This window comes from Lissotriton helveticus, chromosome 8, assembly GCF_964261635.1.
Source record: "Lissotriton helveticus chromosome 8, aLisHel1.1, whole genome shotgun sequence".
Classification (NCBI taxonomy): Eukaryota; Metazoa; Chordata; class Amphibia; order Caudata; family Salamandridae; genus Lissotriton; species Lissotriton helveticus.
Genome location: NC_136069.1, coordinates 467,747,692 through 467,768,290, shown reverse-complemented (window position 1 = coordinate 467,768,290; position 20,599 = coordinate 467,747,692).

Genomic DNA, 20,599 nt, shown 5'->3' with positions numbered 1-20,599 from the left:
CTAACTGAATGAATGCGGCTGCCCCAGTAAGAAGAGCCGCTTCCACTGTTTCTGTAATGCTTACTACCTGTGTCACTTCCCCATTTCCCCCACTTGACAAAGTACCTAAAGAGAGTGAGTGAAGTATGTCAAGCCAGTCCACAGCTTGTTCCCAATCAGCTTTGTTCACATTACTGTGTGGTTCAGAACCCAGAAGTGCCAGTAAAGCATTACAAAGGCACTAGAAGGACTACTCTGGGAGGAAGCCTTACCTGGCACCTTGGATTGCCTTGACACCTGATTTCCAAGGTTTTAAAACCTACTGCCGGATAGCAGCAATCCTGTCTATCTAGTTCTCTTGCTATTGTCTGGTACTATAAAAAAAACATAGCCAGATAACATTAAGAAAATCAAAATATTTTTGATATTAGTAGGCAACACTTGGTGTAAAGAAGAGTTTCGGTGCTTAAACATTGCAAACCAAATCATTGCATACTAAGAAGGTAAAAACTTACCTGGCAACTCCACCTACTCCCCCCGAGCCGAAAGGTATACTTGGATGCCGCCTCTACGCCCCACAGGCAGACCAGCCAAGTCGCATTTACTGCATCTTGCAAGAGCTGATGTCACTCGTGCAGTCTGATTGACATAGTATTGTCTGATTAGGCCAGGCGCTGTCAGTCACATTGTATGTATGACGTCACCCCTGCTCGAGAGCACTGCTAGGCAGCGGTTCATTAGAGAGCTCTGATGAGGCTCATTTTTTCAGTCCCACATCTTCTCACAAGTGAAAAATCAGCCATTACCTCCACGTCCATCGTCCTCAGTCCACACTATTACTTGGGAGGTGCCTCCACCTTGAGACAGGAAACTTCACAAAAGATGCTGTAAATGTGAGCCCCGCCAGTCATAAAGGGGGCCACAACGGACGCTTGGGGCCTTGTATGGCTTGGACCATCACCTTTGTTTCCTTAGAACTTTCCCTACCAAACTTGATAAATATGGTTAGCACATCCTTGGGACGATTTTTAAGAGAATTGTTTATTTGATCCGTGACTTTGATGAAGAGAACCTAGAAGCACGGAGGTTGTAGGAGTATTATAATGCTCATTTTATTGGTTGCTGGTCAGGCAACACGGTGGGCGTGTGCTGATGACGGCTGGGGGCCGTCATGATCCCGCCCACTCTTTAGAAGTGCAGCACAGGCGCAGAATCGCGGCCGCCCCCAAGGGGTTAATATCAGATTAGTAAATGTCATCACAATCACAGTATTAGCCCAATCATAATATCCCTCGTGTTTGTAGCGCCCCCTATGAGTCCTTCCCATACCCCCCTGCGGTGCTCTCAGTCTGTGTGTAATGAGAGTCAAATGCAAGTCTGCCCTAGCACTGTTATGCCCCGCCCGAGTGGGTTGCTCCCCCCCACCAGAGCTCTCCATACATGCGTCAGTATGGATACCCTAGCTGGTATACCTGCCAACCCCCCCAGATCTTTCTATTCCCATTTCTCAATCCCCTTGATGGAACAACTCAGTCTCCCTTTTTTGCACTGCATAGAAGCATACTACACATTTGCTGTGAAATAAATAAATTTGAACTGTACGAGCTGCATAAGTAACATCACAGAGAGAATGCGCTACTCACTGATTCACTATAGTGACAGGAGAACAGTCTGCAATGGCTTCTTAATTAATCAGCCAAAGTGATCGCCAATGATGAGTACGATTAGGGCGCACTGAGCACCTGCCTAGCAGAAACTAGAAACTGGATCACACAATAATATACCAGCGTAAACTAAACGTAACTTACCTCTGAGTGTGAGCAGCATGCTATTCGGAAAAGAAATGTTAGCATTATTGAACACAAACAAAACAAATAATTAAAACTCATTCAGCCCCGAAATCATGCGCCTAGCAGGTCGTGTTCCTGGTTCAGAATGTCCGCCCAGCAGTGCGCAGGGGCGGGACACAGGCCCCCGCATCCCCCACGGTGTGGGGGGGGGGCGAACTGCAGGGGTCCCTTCAGCACAGTACTCAGGCCTAAGCGCTCCGGATTAAATCCGGAGCGGAGGCCCCATTCGTGTATATTGCAGGGGGGGGGCCCTTAAACTATTATTACACCACTGGCAGTGCGTCAGCTGCTGGGCGGTGCGCCGAACCTGGCTGGTATGCCGCACGCACCGGCGCACTGTCCCCCAGAGCCGCCGACGCTCCTGTGGGGCGTATCCGCTACCGGGCCTGCCGCCTTCTGCCAGCATAGAGGGGAGGTAGCGCTGCACAAAGAAAACTAGTGCTAAAGCCTCCTCCTCTCCAAAGATCGCCCAAAGCTGCACACCTGGGCGGTGGTGCCACCCGCAAGGAAGCTGACCCTCTGCCATGGGGCTGGATGGGGTAGAAGAAAAGAAGGAAAAGGAAGTGAAAGGAAAGAAGAAATAAGAAAGTAAGGGGAAATAATAAACAAAATATAAAAAGTCACAGAAAACACACACAAATTTCCGAAAAACGTAAAGTGCACAAACACAAAGACACACACTAATATAAAAAAAAATGAGGGGTAGATACGTTTTAAAGGAGGAGGATGAGAGAAATTAAAGAGGAATGAAGATTTAGGCCCTGCACCATAACAGAGACCAGAAAAACAAGATGGAAGCACCCTTGTGAACCACATGGTGACGTCCGCGCATGATTTAGAATGCAAGAACAGACTTGAGTACAGCGTAGTGCCATTCTCTAGCAATTTGGAGCACGAGGACACACTTCACGTTCCCATCGCAATGCAAACGGGTTCGCCGGCTAACTACGCCTGCTAGCAGAACTACCCATAGAGTTTTTCCAACTCCGTGGATTTGCGCATAGCATAACTCCACCCAGGCCTACTTTGTATGCAGTCAAAGGTGGTGTCTAATCAATGGTAATTAAGAGGAACAGTATGTTAGTTGGTTGAGATGAAGCACTCATCCTGAGTTAGTGATCTCCTTCAATTCAGCCTCTCTAGAGTGTGGGCTTGACTACAAGTATTTTATTACAATATTTATGGATTCATTAGCCATGTGTGTACAATGCTGATAGTTGATGACATTTTTATTTATTAGTAGTGGAAGTAACTTCCTATCATTTAAGCTTGCAAGTTGGTTCTGAAAGTTTTGTGCACTGTTTAAACTGTGTTTGACTCAGTATGCAAGTAAATCTTGCACCACAGTTTACCATGTCCTGGAGGACTTACTAATCCGTGAGAGCAATGGAAGGACATTGTATTGTTTATGTGTCTGCCTTTGGGGGGGGGGAGATATTCTGACAATAGAAAATTGCCAATGTTGTCAAGTGCTTGGGGGCCGGATGAGTTGAGAAATGTTAGGGTGCTACCTAATGAACCACTGCCAGAGGATAGTGGTGAACAAGAAGCCTTGAGGCAGTTAAGAGACTATTAAAGAAAGGAGGTGAAAATTATCATAGAAGAGGGCTTAAAAGGAATTAAACAGTGCATGAAGTAGGAGACCACCAGATACAAAAATATATGTTGTATTAGGAGAAAGAGCAGTAAAATACCTTCCGATTTAATTTATTTATTTAGTCCTTGCTGGATTTGGAAAAGGGTCAGAGGGTAAATAAAATTAAGCTATGGAGCAAATACTGTTCATAAATCACTATTCATTCTCTTTAAGTGCAGATCTATATTTATATTTGCCATCAAACAGAAGGAATTTTGATTTCATTCAAACATATTTGAGGTATGGTTGGGTAGGTGCAACATTCCCAGATGACCTGAGAAGCTCTGAAGGTCTTTGTCCAACAATTAAGTCTTTTAAAATGTTTAATTTGTCCAGGATTCAGTATCTTTTCAAAGAGGGTAACATGTGAACATCTACTAGGAAAATTAGTAAACATGTACATTTTGCAACATCAAGAGCACATATTGTATAGGGTTTCTTTATTTTAGGGTATCAATTCTGGAGGGGGGCGTGGCCAGGAGCCGAAGATGGCGGACGCGTCCTGCTAACGCTCCGCGCTACATCCCCGGATTATCCTGGGCATCCTATTGCCTCGGGGCTCTACCCGACCCCTGGGCTTACCTGTCATGCCTGCTTGTGTACGCGCCACCGACGGAGGGTTCCCAGAGCCCTGACATTGCCTCTTGACGGTCCTGGGAGCTGCGGCCTGTTCCGCTACGGATGTCTGGGCCTGAACGCGTGGCCGCGCGGCTGACTTGCGCCAGGGGGTTCTCCTGCCTCAGAGTGAGGGGTGCTCCTGCAGTGATCCAGTGCCTGCCTGCTGCTGCCGCTTTCTTCCCCAGGGGTGTCGCGGGAGGTGCCCTGCCGTTTCCTCTGGCCGGAGGTAAAGGCCCGGGAGCTGGCTGTGTGGGGAGCCCGGACCCAGGGGTGTGAGCTGTCACTGAAGAGGCTGATGATGCAGCAGCAGAGGTCGCCCGATGTAAGGCAAAGGTGAATTACCACTGGAGTAAGGAGGCTGCGAAAAAGTATACCACTAAGCGTCAGCTCTTATATGAGTTTGGGGAGGCAAGTGGCAGGTGTCTGGCCCAGAAAATGAGGATGAGTGAAGTAGCACAGCGAATTAAATGTATTAGAGATGTAGCTGGGCAAATGGTAGAAAGTGAGACGCAAATTGTGGAAGTTTTCAGACAATTTTATACCTCTTTATATGCCAGAGAAGAGTACGATAGTAGCAAAGCTATAGATTTATTAGGACAATTTTGCAAGCAAAACTTGGATAGTGAAACCATGGCCAAGTTAGAGGCTCCAATAACGATGTCTGAACTCGAAGCAGCAATCAATGCACTCCCAGCAGGCAAGGCAGCGGGCCCTGACAGGCTACCACTAGAAATTTTTTCCAAGTATTAAAGCACGACATGTTAGCCACATTCAAATTGGCGCAGATTGGAACATACCCTAAAACGTGGGATGAGGCCAGTATAGTGGTTTTCAGAAAAAAGGGAAAACCTGCAGATCAACCGACTTCATACCGGCCTATCTCACTGTTGAACACTGATGGGAAAATCTATTCGAAAATATTAGCGACAAGGCTTTCAGGTGTGATATCTTCACTGGTCTCTATTCACCAGCATGGGTTTATCCCTAAACGGGGCACAACTGATCATGTCAACCGGGTGATTGCTTTAATAGATTATGCAAACGGTCTAGAAATCCCATTGAGCCTCATTTTATTAGATGCTGAGAAGGCTTTTGACCAAGTCTCGTGGGCCTTTTTATGGGATGTGATGCGTTGTCGAGGGTTTGGGCCAAAATATTTAAAATCGATACAGACATTGTACCAACAACCCAGTGCGCGGATCTATGTAATGGGGCTACAATCAGCATCGGTTCCAATACGAAGGGGGACAAGGCAAGGATGCCCGTGCTCCCCGTTGCTATTCGCCCTTTACATAGATCCGTTTTTAAAGATGATGGAGAATAGCCCTCGGATTCCTCCAATTAGGATACAACAGCAACAATATCGGGTACTAGCGTATGCCGATGATGTCGCTGTGCTTTCCCCAAAACCGGCTTTGGCAATGCCTGCGATTGAACATTTAGCAGCGGTATATGGCTCTGTATCCGGGTACAAATTAAACACTGCCAAGACCCAGATATTATGTGTTAATATCAAATCTTTTACAGACACCCGGATCCAATCAGAGGTTACATATTTAGGGGTGCAGATTTGTGCCTCTGCTATTATTACGGTACAATCTAATTGGCAGAAGTTACTCAGTGGGATCCGCAAACAGCTGGGTCAGGTTGAATGTCTCCATTTAACGTTAGTAGGTAGGTGCAACACTCTAAAAATGATGGTATTACCTAAGATTTTATATTTTTATCGGTGTGTACCATTAGAGATCCCCCTTGCATATATTACACAATTGCAAACTATTTGTATGAAATTTCTATGGTCTCAAGGAAAGGAGCGGCACGCAAAAAAGTATATGATGTTGCCAAGGGCTGTCGGTGGGTGGTCGGTCCCCGACTTTCTCCTATATTACTACGCCTGTATGCTTCAGCGTATGAATATTCTGCTTACAGGGGTAGGCCCTTTAGAGCCAGCATTACAACCCTCAATATATGGGTTACTTCTGGGTGTGGAAGCTAGGAACCGTCTATTTCTCAATTTCGACTGGAACTACTACAAACGTACTAGATTTAAGGTGGTAGCCGCTGCTTATAAAGTCTGGAAGGCATTAAGAAATCTTTATAAAATTGAGAAAATCTCCATATATACTCCATTGACTGCCCCGACTCTTCATCCCAATATTTGTTGGGATTGTGTAGTGGTGAATTGGCGAATGAGAGGATTAATCATTGTTGGGGATTTATATATAGGAGAGGGTTTAAAATCTTTCAGTCAGTTAAAGGAACAGTATCATCTGCCTGCCACACATTTTTTCAAGTATCTGCAAATCCGTGAGTATTTGATGAAATCTAATATAAGCATGCTAACCAACCCTCTTATCGAGGCCAATAAGAAAGGTGTCCGGATTGGAGCACTTTATAATTTAATGTTAGAGGCAAAACCTAATGATTTGGAAGCACAAGCGAGTAAATGGGAGAGTAGGTTAGGATGTCAAGGAATTCCGATGGAAAAGTCAATTGAACTGGCTGGACGGGTGCTTATATCTGCTAACCTTGTTACACAACACTATAAAACTCTTTTTTATTTGTATCGCACTCCAGATAAAATTTCAAAGTGGGGTGGAGATCCTGACGGAAAATGTTTCAGATGTAATGCTCAACAGGCAGATGTAATGCATATTTTTGAAACTTGTTCAAAACTGAGGGAATTCCTTCGGCATGTAAATAAGTTTCTATCAGAGATTGTGGGATCTCCTTGTCAGCTCTTGTTAATGCAGATTTTGATCGGTACAGATATGGGGGGTCCTGGAGTTGTCTCTACTGACAAAACTGAGTATTTGATATTTGTTGCTACAGCGGTATTAAGGCTTTGTATAGCTTCATGTTGATTAAAAAGTGATCCTCCTACATTTGAAGAGTGGCGAACCCGGTTCCTATATACATATAATATGGAATATAATCTGTATGCAATGAAGGGAAGACGGAAAAGAGCATTGGGGCAGCAAATCTGGGGTCTGGTTAGAACATATATGGATGCAGAAGATTGATTAATCCTGATTTTCTATGTACCATGTTTTTCTTCTATAGGTATTCTTTCATAGTACCGCTATGATGTTCTCTAGTAAACACATAATGGACCCAATTGCGGAGTAATTTTTGTTCTAAGTTCAATATACAAGTTTGGACTTGGTTCTATGTTTATATATAATGTGTATCTTTAAGGTGTAGTATGCTGTTCTGGCAATGCCACAATTGCTTGATGAAAAAGCTGTATGATATATCACGTGCTCGTGATCTCTATCTCAATAAAGAAATTAAAAAAAAAAAAATTTAAAAAAAGAAGAGGCTGATGATGCAACGCTGGATCTGGCCCGTGGGACCTTCCCGGCTGAGGTAGACCTCTGAGGGGCGCAAAGAGGTACCTTCTGGTGGAGGTAGGGGGCCACGGGGGTCGGTCGGGCCTAGGGCCTCCTGCTGGTCTGTGTAGCTGCTGTCCCTGTGCGCCTGGTGGGCGGTGTGGGCTGCGGAGGCTGATTGGGCCTGAGGCCCCTGCGAGGCCTGCTTATGCGGGGCGACCCTGTTACCTGGGGACCTTAAGCTGCGAAGCCTGCGCGGGGTGGGGGTCCATGGGAGTCGGTCGGATCTAGGGCCCTCATCTGTGTGTGGGGTTGGGACTGGGACACTGCGACTGCTAAGGGCCCAGGGAGGCGGCCTCATTCATACCCCTGCTGCGCCCGGAACTGCGATTGGCGCCCGGCACTACCCCTTTTTCCCCCCTGGAGTGACCGCTCCCTACTGTGTGGTTGGCGTGGTCCCTTCCGCGTGGCGGTGATATGAGGGGAGACGTGGCACTGGGTGGCGCGCTCTTCACGGAGAGGTGTCTGCGTGGGATTGCCGGGCGGGGGCCTTGCTGAGGGAAGTTGCTGAGGCCTGTCAGAGGTGCCTTCTGGTGGAGGTAGGGGGCCACGGGGGTCGGTCGGGCCTAGGGCCCCCTGCTGGTTTGTGTAGCTGCTGTCCCTGTGTGCCTGGTGGGGGGAGTGGGCTGCGGGGATGATCGGGCCTGAGGCCCCTGCGAGGCCTGCTTACGTGGGGCGACTCTGCTTCCTGGGAGCAATAAGCTGGGGCGCCTGCACTGGGTGGGGGTCCACGGGGGTCGATCGGACCTAGGAGCCCTCATCTGTGTGCGGGGTTGGGACTGGGACACTGCGACTGTTGCGGGCCCAGGGAGGCGGCCTCATTCATACCCCTGCGGCGCCCGGAACTGCGATTGGCGCCCGGCACTAACCTTTTTCCCACCCTGGAGTGACCGCTCCCTACTGTGTGGCTGGCGGTGGTCCCTTCCGCATCTCGGCGGTGCTCTGAGGGGAGACGTGGCACCGGGCAGTTCACTCTTCACGGAGAGGTGTCTGCGTGGGATTGCCGGGCGCTGGCCATGCTGAGGGAAGTTGGTGAGGCCGGTCGAGCCGGGGGCCATTCGTTGCCCTGGAATCGCGGGCTTCTCGGTACCGCGGGTTGGTTCGCCCATTGTGCTGCCTGCGGAGTCCCTCTCCGGTGTGCTAGGTTCCCGAAGCGCACCGGATCTGGCCTTGAGGGATACATCTAAGGGTGCGCTAAAGAGCAGTGGAATCCAGCGCCGATCATGCCTGTAGGTGCTCTACCTTCACCTGCTTTTCCACCTGACACGTGGCGGCAGTGGCGGCCTGTTGCGTGCTGCAAACGGAGGGTCCCCTCTGAGACTGGAGATATTTTACCCACCACTGTTTGCTAGCTGTCGACCGGGGCGTCGCCCGGCGAGCATAGTCACATACACTCTCCACGGGGCTGCTCCTCTGCTGGGCCTACTGTGGAGGGAGCTTTGTTTCTGGAAGGCTCCTGTTGTCACTGACCGAGGGGAGAGGCACATTGTAGGTTGGTGGGAGACCGCATTCTGGAGAGAGTTACACTGGTCCCAGGAGAGGCTTCTGACTTGAGGACATCACGAAGACCTAGCGGCCCAGCCTCATTTCCAATGAGGAGTGTGCAGCAAATTGTCATGGGCCACCTACGCAACAATCCCTCTCGTGATGGGTCTCCTGGGGGCCAGACTGGGTCATCACTCGCTACTTCCGGATTGACGACTGCGATTAATCCACCTTACATCGCCACCAAACTGGACTCGGTATTGGCAGCGGTGGAACGCATTGGCAGTGCCCTGGATCTGACCCGCACATCCTTGAAGGGCTTCATGGACACTATCACCTCGGATTTCACTCTCCTTCGAGCCGACCAACACAAACTTTCTGACCGACTTCGTGAAGCGGAAACCACGCTAGCAGATCTCCGACCCCGGTCTCAGAATGCCCGTCTGCACTCCAAGATCCATTGGACCGGGTTTGTACCCTGGAGGACTAAGTGGATGATCGGAGGGTCGCTCACGTCGCAATAACGTGCGCGTAGTTAATCTTCCCGAAGGGTCGGAGGGGCAGGACCCAGAGGCCTTCACGGAGACCTGGATGAAGGAGCTCATGCCTCCCGGATCGCTCTCCCCACAATTCGTGGTGGAGCGTGCCCATTTCATACCTGCTCGCAGGCCCCCTCCTGGGGCACGTTTTCGCCCTTTCCTATTCCGAGTCATGAACTTCAGGGATAGAGACGCTACTGTGAGAGCTCGGCAGACATCCCGGCCCTAAGGTGCAAAACATCTCAGTCTCTCTCTTTCCTGATTATACGGCTCAGATACAAAGGAGGTGAGCCACCTTCACTGCCGTCAAAAAGCAGCTTCGTGACCTGGATCTTCGCTACTCCTTGCTCTTCCCGGCTCGCCTGCGCGTTGTCAGGGATGGCTCTACGAAGTACTTTGACTCTTCTGCTGAAGCATGGGATTGGCTTGAGGAACAGGGCCTTGCTTCGGCACCTAAATCATCTGATGAGTCTCGACCTCGCAAACGTTCCTCGCGGAGGTCGGCGCAGAGGGGGCAAGGCCAAGACCATGGGACATGTAGTGACCGCTCCCAGTCCCGACCAAATCAGACTGGAACGTCAAGAAGCCCTGCGAGCGATGACGGCCCTCCAGCCCACCAGATCTCCGTCTCCGGTCGTCTCTGCTGCCTCTCCACCCGGTTCCGGAGCTCCGGGTTCCACCCCGGAATGGTCTTTGGATACTGACTTTCCCCACTCCAGGGTGTCACCCCACAGACGGCGGATGGCATTATTTGACATTTGTTTACATTTCGACCAGACTGCCGCAAGACTCCAAGGCACAATTGTTCGTTGACTGCATTTTGTATGATGGGGCTTTCCCCCCCTCCTTTTCCATGTGCTTTTTGGTGGTATTTGATAAGGGGGCAGATTATGCATTGTTTACTTTGTTCTACAGGCTCCCTTCTCTCCCCGTAGTCCTGACATTCAATTAAATTGTGACTTCTAGGCTTCTAGTATTTCTACGATGCCCCGTATCCTGCTCTACTGCTCCACTGAGGTAACTTGAAGGGGATGGTCCTTACACAGATTCCTCTTGTTCGTCGCACTCCCCTTTCCTCCCCCCAAAAAAGTCAATCAACGACGACAGTTCCATAGCCATGACTTGGCTTAATTGTTTGGGCAGTTCCTCCTGTTGGGGTTCCTCTCTTTTACTGTTGCAAATAGGCTTACGACCTCATCTCTCCTTGTATGAGTTGTCAGCCCCAAAGACCTGCCGCCTCCCCGTCCTCTCCATCCACAGGAGATCCCCTCACAGGGGACCCCGCAGTAATCAGATCTGGCACACTGACGTTAGTTGCCTTGATGACAGACCTTAGCATCCTCACTTGGAATGTCAAGGGCATCCAGACATCTTCTAAGCGATACGCCATGTATGCCTACTTGCAGCGTCATAAGACGAGTATTGCATTTTTGCAGGAGACACATTTGACAGCCTTGGAAGCCGCCCACCTGTGCCGACGTTGGCGTGGCCAGATATACAGCACCAATTACTCATCCATGGCTAGAGGGGTGATGATATGGATTAAGGCAGGGGTCCCATGGGAAGAAAAGGAAGTTCTAACAGACCCAATGGGGCGGTATGTCCTGATAGGCGGCAGACTGAACGGCCAACCAATGTTACTGGGTTCCTTATACGGCCCCAATGTTGCCCAGGGTACCTTCCCGAGTGATCTCTCGGAGATTTTACTCTGATGGAGAGACATCCCGTGGCTTCTGGGGAGGGATTTTAATGCAGTATTCGATGTCTCCCTTGATCGCTCCTTTACCCCCCTCACTAATACTACAGCCTCCTCCAATACTCGCCTGCTAAATACATGGTTAGATAATTGGGCCCTCTCAGATGTTTGGCAGGAAAGACATCCTCACTCCAGAGTATACTCATTCTATTCCCTAGTCCATAAACTGCATGAGCGCCTTGACCGTGCACTCGCATCCGCAGCCCTCCTCCCTCTGATACAAGTGACGGACTATCTTGGTCGGACACACTTTGATCATAATCCCCTGTTGACGCGCCTGGTCTGGGGAGCATTGCCTCCTCCGGTTCCGACCTGGCGCCTACAGACCGCAGCTTTGGAAGACCCACCCTTCCGCAGTTCATTGGAATCTGCAATAGCCAACTACTTTGCACTTAATACTGGTTCAACAGCCTCAGCCCTCACGGAGTGGGAGGCTTTTAAGGTGGTGGTTGGGGGCCATTGTCTGGGTCAGACTTGGAGTATTCGCTGGCAGTTAGACACCTCGCTGACCCGCATTGAGGACCTGTTGCTCCAGCTCGAATCGCAGGTTGTCACTGACCCGGCAGGACAGCAGCACCTCGATGCTGCCCCTGCTGAGCGGGGGACTCTTCTAGACCGCCTACGCTGCCATAACTATTTGGCGCATTCAACCCGCTCACATTCTACCGCAGACAAGGCTGGACGGCTGTCGGCCTACTTGATTGGACAGGAACATCCCCAGCAGCCCTTACATTTCCTCCACGACGACCTTGGCCAAGAACACAACACACAGGGAGACATCCACACACTTATGACTGAGCACTACACTCGCGTCTATGACACTCTCCTGACAGGTAACGCTAGCGACGTGGAATCCTTTCTGGCCACTGTGGAGTTGCCTACTCTGACATTGGATCAGACCCTGGAACTGGACGCTCCTTTAGCAGAGGAAGAAATACGAGATGCATTGCGTGCCTTGGCCTCAGGTAAAACTCCAGGACCAGACAGACTCCCAATGGAATTTTTCAAAACTTACGCGGAACATTTGGTGCCGCAACTGCACTCGGTGTTCCTGGAGGCGGTCTCGGAGGGGGCGTTGCCCCCATCCATGTGTACGGCCAATGTGGTGTCCTTGTTGAAGCCCGGTAAGGACCCCACGTCTCCTGGCTCCTACCGGCCGATTGCTATATTGAATTCGAATTATAAGATCCTGGCAAAGGTCTTGGCCAACCGACTAGCTCCACTAGTCCCTGAACTGGTACATTCTGACCAGAATGGGTTTGTTCCACAGCGTAGTACAGCCCTGTACCTGCACCGCTACTTTCGAGTCGCGGAATATGCCCCAACCGCCTGGCCGCGCTCCGGTTGCATGGTCTTAGACCTTGAGAAGGCATTCGACTCTCTGGCCTGGAACTTCCTATTTGCTGCTCAGACACGTTTTGGGGTTGGTCCCTACTTCCTCGGCTTAATACAGTTGCCATACAATGATCCATCGGTCCGGGTTCGTACGGGCTCATATCTTTCAGATCCGGTCCGGGTACGGCATGGGACACGGCAGGGATACCCGCTGTCCCCGCTTCTTTTTGCGTTAACGGTGGAGCTGCTGGCGGCTCATGTCCGCACGCACGTAGATATGGGGATCGAGCTCGGAGACGGCGTAAACACCATTTACTGTACGCGGACGACCTATTACTATACGCCAGGGACCTCCATGATATTCCCCCTTCCCTTGATCGGGCACCTAGCCTTTTTGCACGAGCCTTTGGGCTCCGAGTCAACCCAACAAAGTCCACACTCTCCCCTCTTAGGGGACGTCCCGGACCCAGGCTACACAATTGGGGGAGCACCAGTGGTCTGGTGTACGGATCCTTTTCGTTACCTAGGGGTCCAGGTTTATCGAGCCAAGAATGACCTCTTTGACGGAAACGTAGTCCGTGCTACGAAGACCCTCCCATTGGCAATTTCTGGCAGAATCACCTTGGTTAAGATGGTGGTCCTCCCCCGCCTCCTCTATTATTTTGCCACCCTGCCCCTCATCATCTCGCCCCCCTTCTTTAAACAATGGGAAAATGTAGTGCGAGATTTTATATGGGGAACCTCACGCCATAGAGTATCCATGGGAAAACTTTACCTGCCTACTGAATTGGGTGGCCTTGCGGTGCCCAATTTCGAACTTTACTACCTGGCTTTCTAGCTGCAATGGATTGCCAGGTGGATGTCCTCCCGTTGCCTACTAGACACCGCCTCTATGCAACCGCCGCTATCACTGAAAACCCTCCTCCAGATTTGTCACCCTTGCTCCACACTTAGGCCCCCAGACACTTTTCTCCTCACTGTAGCGTACAAATGTTTCCGTAGGTGTCTTTTCCTAACTAGGACCACCATCCCATACGCACTATTGGGAACCCCACGGGGAGACACCGACTTGATGGCGGCTGAGTTACATCACTAGACTTTGGAGGGGATACAGGATGTGGGGGACCTCTTTCAAGAAGGTGCACTCATTCCGTTCCAGGAACTCGTGGCGGGGCAGAATATGCCTCCTGGGCAATTCTTGCTACACAGAACACTTATAGCTACGTTAACGTCCAAATGGGGTGAGCTGGCTCAGGAACCTCCCATACATCACACTCTGCAGTATCTTCATGTGATGGGAAGGGGGAAACATCTCACGAGCTGGTTCGCATCTTCACTTCACCAACACACGGAGGCAGATCTCACCCGACTTCGGCTTCACTGGGAGGGGGCATTGGGTAGAGCATTTACTGATAGGGAATGGCTGGCCACTCGTGGCGGTCCGACCTGCATCCCACGGAATCAACGATTTCGACAGATACAATGTTTCATACTCCCTCAGGCCTACCTTACCCCAGCCCGCATCAACAGGTATTTCCTTCACACAGATGTGGCTTGTACCCACTTCCGGCAAGTAGATGCTGACCTTGTAGTGTAGTTCCTATATTCCCAATAGGCTCTGCACATTGGAATAATATAAACAGCAGTGTAGACGTAGGACTGAGGTCGACTAGGTCTCTACTGACTATATTAGACTTAATTAGTTTTGCCAGCTAGCTCAGAGGTCACTAGAAACTTTCTCGAATGTTCAGGAAAGAGTTAACTCTCCGGACTTAGACAAGAAGGAATTAGCTTCTGACAACCGCGTAAACATGACAACTTTGCTCCCTCAGAATAAAGAGTGTATCTCTAGAGTCGTGTGAAAACAATAGACAGTTATTTCACTCAGTCAATCGTGCGTACTTAGTTTCACCAGAGTGCAGAGAAATAGAGAGACGGGCGTTTTCAATAAAAGATGTTATTTATTGAGCAGTCTTCTTTCTCATGCAAGAGAAATGAATTGCCACAATTGCAATACTTTTCGTAAAGTAAAGTGCGTACAGTAAAAGGAGTATTATGAAATAATACTGTAAAAGCATTGATATGGTTTCTTAGCCATATGATACTTTAAAATGGATAAAATATATACATACATAAAAACATTGATTAACGTACTCAACTGGTGCTTCTAAATACGCCTACCCCGGTGTACCTGACCTACGCATAATACGTAGGAAGGAGTAAGTAAGTAGCAGTTTAAGTTAAGTTGGTTTTTGCCAAGGAATCTGAATCAAGAATTCTCTCAAGGGTTTAGTCAGCTCCGTACCTGGGTAATAGAATGTAGGAGGTCTTGTATCTCTCTCTCAGGACTTGATATCCCAGCAACCCGCAAGGGTGGCTGGAAACACCGGAGCTGGATTTTCTCGGCTGGAGAAAAAGACAGCGTCTTTCTCAGTGCGTCAAAAGGGAGGGGCGGCTTCCGTGGGCTCTCGCATCAGCTGGGCTCTCGGGCAAGTAGATAGCCGCTCTGCTCCAAACCACTGTGTGTTTGCTTAAGGCAACGTTGGTATATTTATACCTGAAAGGTGCCCGGTTTAACGTAAGGTTGGACATAAGACGTCAATAAAAGATGTCACTAAGAACTGGCCGTTCTTTCAGTGCTCGCAGGAGTTCTAGGACAAATCAAAACAGAAGCATGGGGAATTCCCAGGTTGCTGGAGGTTTGGTTTGTTTAAAGAACGCGTTGTACTTTCTAGGAGTCTAGGGAAGTAGCTTTGCCTAATTTGGACTGCATGGGCTATGACTAAATATGGATATGATTCTTATGCCTTTATAAGGATATTATTTATTATAGCCATATAAGGGCATACATTGGGAATATCGAATTAGGGTCCTAGATAGAAACACAACACCCACTCCACGAATTAATGTCCATCATCACTAAAACTAAGCAATATTAAACATATACCGATGCATGTGTGTTTTCCAACCCACCCCAAAATACATAAATCGCATTTGAAATGTTATATGGTAAATACACGAAAATGAGTATTGGTACTGTACGCTTTTCAAGCAGTGGTATCATTCAGTTAAATGCATAATATATCAGCTGAATGAATTGCGAAAATTACACATGAAATGGCTCTGAATACAGAAAAGAAGGTCGAGACCATTTCATCACATATTTATACAAATGCTGTACATGTGCTAGAGGCTGAGGTAAAATAGTGTCTCTAGAGTTCCTAAAATAGAAGCTCTGTTCTCTAAGAATAGTTCTACTTTAAGGAGAGTACTTTGTGCCAGAAAAAAAGGTAAATATTTTGGAAGTGAAAAAAAAAAATTATTTCGCTTTCAGGGGAAAAAAATAGTTCCAAATGTTTTCAGTAGCTTTTGTTTCTCAAAGCTGAAGGCCGAATTCAGAGTTCAGGGAACGCTGTGTGCTCGTTGTTTAAAAGGTTATTCTCGTTGTTCAGGGGAGAACATCATATTAGACAGACTTGCAAAAAATTGGTCTACAACAACAGGTGAAAGTTCGACCAAGTTCGAAAATGCTGTAACAGTGCATGTGTGAGAATGATTGCTGTCATCAATGTCAGGATCAGCAATGCTCGCAGAAGGTTGTACCTGTGTGGTGCTGCTTTCATCTTGTACTCCACTGCCACATACTCGTAGTGGTGAAGTCTCAACAAATGCCGTCATCAGAATAGGTAGCCGCTGGGGACAACACGATGCATGAGCCGTTACAAGACCTGGCAAAGTATCGATATCCATTGGTACTGCTGATGGTAGTGTAAGACAGACGTCCAACACGCATTCTTCTCCGCATAGCATACATCGAAGCACAGGTAAGATGCAATCTTGCCAGATTGGTCTGAATGAAAGAAACCAAGTTGTACTTAGATCTCTTAGCCGGGCAAATCCGAGGACTTTAGTGATGCGGTCCTGGTAGCGTATAGCTAGGATCGTTTCTCCCATCGTTGCTGGAGTCTTGTCTGTAGCTTGGCTTGCCATATCGGAGCAGAAGAATCAAAAATAAAATTCCTGCTACGAGTCCCAAAAGTAGAGGCAGACCGCCAAATAATGAATTAACAAAATTCGGAAAAATGCCTAGAACTGTTTCAAAAGGTGTTAACAGTCCCGAAAAAACTGTCTTAAATACATGTGCGATGCCACTGGTATCAGACATTTTTAAGATTTGACTTAACATTTCTACGAAATGCACGGGGCAATTTGTTGATAATAGGGAGTGTATCTCTGCCGCTGTCCTTGCAACTTGCAGATCATACGTTTCTTTGGACGAGGTCAAAGGCACAGTTGTCTGTAAAATAATAGACTTCATTCTGCTTAAAGTATCAATTTGAATAGAAGAGATATTCAAATAAGGCCATATTGCCGCCTCCATGTCTGGATTGCTGTTTCGATACAATACTTGCATACAGCAAGTGACCATGGAACTAACGCTCACGAGATAGGCTTTTCCTGGCACCATGCCACAACAGCTGTGGTCACTTATTAGAATGTAGCTGCCGTTGGAAAGCTGTCTAAAGAATGGCTCTATCTGTGTTGCAGGAGTGCCGTGCAGGTGACATGAAAGGTTATTTGAAGACCCTTCGCAGGCCCCATGCAAGTTAATACCTTGACACAGAAGTGTACCGCTTAGTGATTTTTTACAATTGTTACCACTAAGAAATACCTCCTTTTTCCTTTCACTATAACATTTGTGTGTATAAGGTAATTTCCATGTTGACTTGATGTATCCTTTACCCAACCTTTCATACTGGCCCGCTGGTATATACTCTTGGCAATATTTAAACTGGAAAGTTGTTATCGGAATTTTAACTATTCCGTGTATTATCCATTCAATGACCGGTCTTTCTGACATTGTCAATGGTAATCTCTCAAGTTTTTCAATGCTCAGAATCGTATAGTCTGCTCCTTTTTGTGCCAAACTGATTTGTTTATCAGTAAGGTTAAAGATAGAGAATAATGACATTGTGTTGATTAAACGCCATGGCACGTAGCCTGAACGCAGATTTTGCAACGTCCAGCCAAGCTGTACAATAGAACGTAATTGGGACTGGCCATGTTGTAACATTAGCAAGTCGTGCTCTATTATATCAATAGCAGATGATACAATACTGTCCAGTGAATATATTCTGGAGGACAGAGTCATTAACCCATTGTCCACAACAGAAAGTGATTTTTCCAAATTAATACGATCAATTTCTCGTATTTTTTCTGCTGTTTCAATTTGTGTTACTTTCCAAGCCTCGTTGCATGCAGCGTATATACCGGCCGCTATGAAACGTTTTTGACGCTGTTTGCGTGGTCCCAGTATGAAATCACGCAAGTCAGCACCGTCTTTAAGTAAAGTCAAGTGTTGCTTAATTTCAGCCAGTGTGGATTTTTGTAGCCATTCGAGGCATAGTTTCCCTACACTGTATGTTGTAACTATCCCTGGATGTTGTCTAAGGGAGTATCTTGGGCCTGGCCTGTTCTGTTTAAACCCCTGTGTTTTGTTCAGGAATCTATCTTGACAGTTATTTGTGTCTGTGGGCCAGATCAACCATTTTTTCCAATCAGGATGTGTTCTGTTTTGGTATAAAATATGGGATACATCTATCTCCACATCTGTAGTGCAATTGCTATCAGGTATGGGCTTCGGAATAGACGGTTTATTTAAGTCTTTTATCTTAGCTAGGCCAAGACAAGTAGTTTGTTGAATTGTGTCATTCAGAAATATTATCTGTTCTGGGATCATGCAGGCCCTAAATAATGCTTCTAGGCCTTGTACCTGCCATTCTTTTGAACCCCAGATGGTTTTTGTTTCAATATTATTTTTCCAGAATTCAAAACCAAGTGTAGTAATTTTTTCATAAAATGTTTCAGAATAAATCAATTTAGTATTTGTCAACATTGTTTTAATTTCTGTCTTATTTAACATTTTAAAATAAAACGTTTCTGCATCACTTGTGTTAAACCCTGAGAAGTATGGGAATTTCTCATAAAATGTTTTCGAGCTGCTTTTAGGCGGTGTCGCACAATGTTCCCATTGGTTATAATTAAAAACATTTCTAGGTTGAGCAGATTTATGCAAATAGTGATGACCAAAATGATTATAGCAATACAATTCTTCATAGTTTGATGAACCCTGTAAGTAATCATGTTCTGTAAATTTTGCTGACATTACTAAATCTGCCATTATATTGTTAATATTTTCAAAGTCCCAATCATCAGAGAAAGTACTTGGTTTTACAAAGTCACATAATGAAACCTTGAACTGGTGTGGATATTTCAAGAGCTCAATCGGGCCATAAATTTCATAATCTGTTTTGTCCCATGCTACCCCACCGGGTATTGGATTGGCTGTGATGTTCACTGATGACAGTTCTCTTTTCTCGATGTGAGATGACTTGTGAGGCTTTAGGACCAAGTTGATGATCTGACTTGCTGTGTCCATTGTACTGTATTTTCCTTCAATGAATTTACCCAAACAAAGAACCATGATGAGCCAAACCAGGAGGAAAAGTACACCTAACACAATCCAAAATTCAATCCATGGTGAAATCAGATAGGTTTCTTTTAGTTGATGAAAGAGTTCAGTTACTTTGTCTTTGAAAGTTTTTGTTGCTGGCGTTTCTTCATGCTCGCTTGGATCTTCAGAAAAGTCATCGAAATTGATGAAGTAGCCAGATGCAGTTCTGTCAATTGTTGGAATTGCTTCCGAATTTTCATTTGCTTTTGGATTTTTCTTTGTTTCATTAGCATAGTCTGATGCTACATCATTGTAGACAGGTGTTTCTTGACGAACTGTTGCAATTTGGGTTTCAAGAGGCACACGTTCCATGGCTTTGTTGCATAGTCCTGTTTTATTCACTGCAGGTTTATCAAATGTGATTAGTCTTTCAGTTTGAACCTCTTGGATTGTAGCAAGATTTGGTCTTCTGCTATTTCTTGGGAGTCCACTGGGCCTACTACTTATTATTGGCCACATGATTGTGGTTTTACCAGGTCGATGGATACAACTCGGTTCTCCTTTTTACCAGAAAGGGGAGGTAGTACAACTGATCTTGTTCCGCTGACAGCTAAGACAGGTACTGCTTTTCTGTAAGAAGGCCCAAATTCCTTCTTCACCGCGATCTTCTCTCTGACCAGATCCCCAATCTTTGGAATCCAGACAGGTCTTGCTGGGACAGGTGGTTTTTCTTCAGTGGCTGTTGGCTGTTGCTTTAATTTTATATTACTCAGGCTTCTTCTTGTTTCATTTAAGTCCTGTCAAACAGCCAAACGGTCTTTGATATCAAAGGATTTTTCTTCTGCCACTGAAGTGTGACTATCTAGATCCTGAATGTGCATTCTAGTACCGAACAATAGTTTGTACGGAGTGAGACCTTTTAGAGAATTTCTTGGCAGATTATTAAGACTACGTTGGACACTTGTTAAATGTTTGACCCACCCATCACCCGAACCTAATACCCTCGCCGTTATAGATTGCTTTATGTCCTGGTTTTTTCTTTCCACTACCGCATTTCCCTCAGGATGGAATGGAGAAGAGTACCGCAATGCAATGCCCATGCTGGCCATGGCCTCCTTGTAAGCCCTAGAGCTAAACGCAGGACCCTGGTCAGAATGTAGCATGCCAATTGCGTATGTGCCGATAAAGACTCGCAAATCTTTTATAACGGTTCTGGCGTCAGCCGAGCGCTGGGGTCTCCATCTTAAGTGAATCTAGTGTTAAATATTATGGGGACGCAGTTCTCCTACTGGATTTCTGCGTATAGACAGCCTAATGCTTTCTAATAAAGGGGTCCTGGCAATACTACGGTCGGTTCGCGACTGCGATCTCTGTTGCAGTCCGGACAACTCTTTGCAAATTTGTAATGTTGCAGACTCATCCCCGGCCACCAGTATTCTGATTGTAATTCTTTCAGAGATTCCACGATCTCTTGGTGCCTTAGACCCTCACCCATGTGTGCGTCTGCTATCAATAAGACTCTCCTGTTCGTGTTTGGAATTACACTATCCCCCAC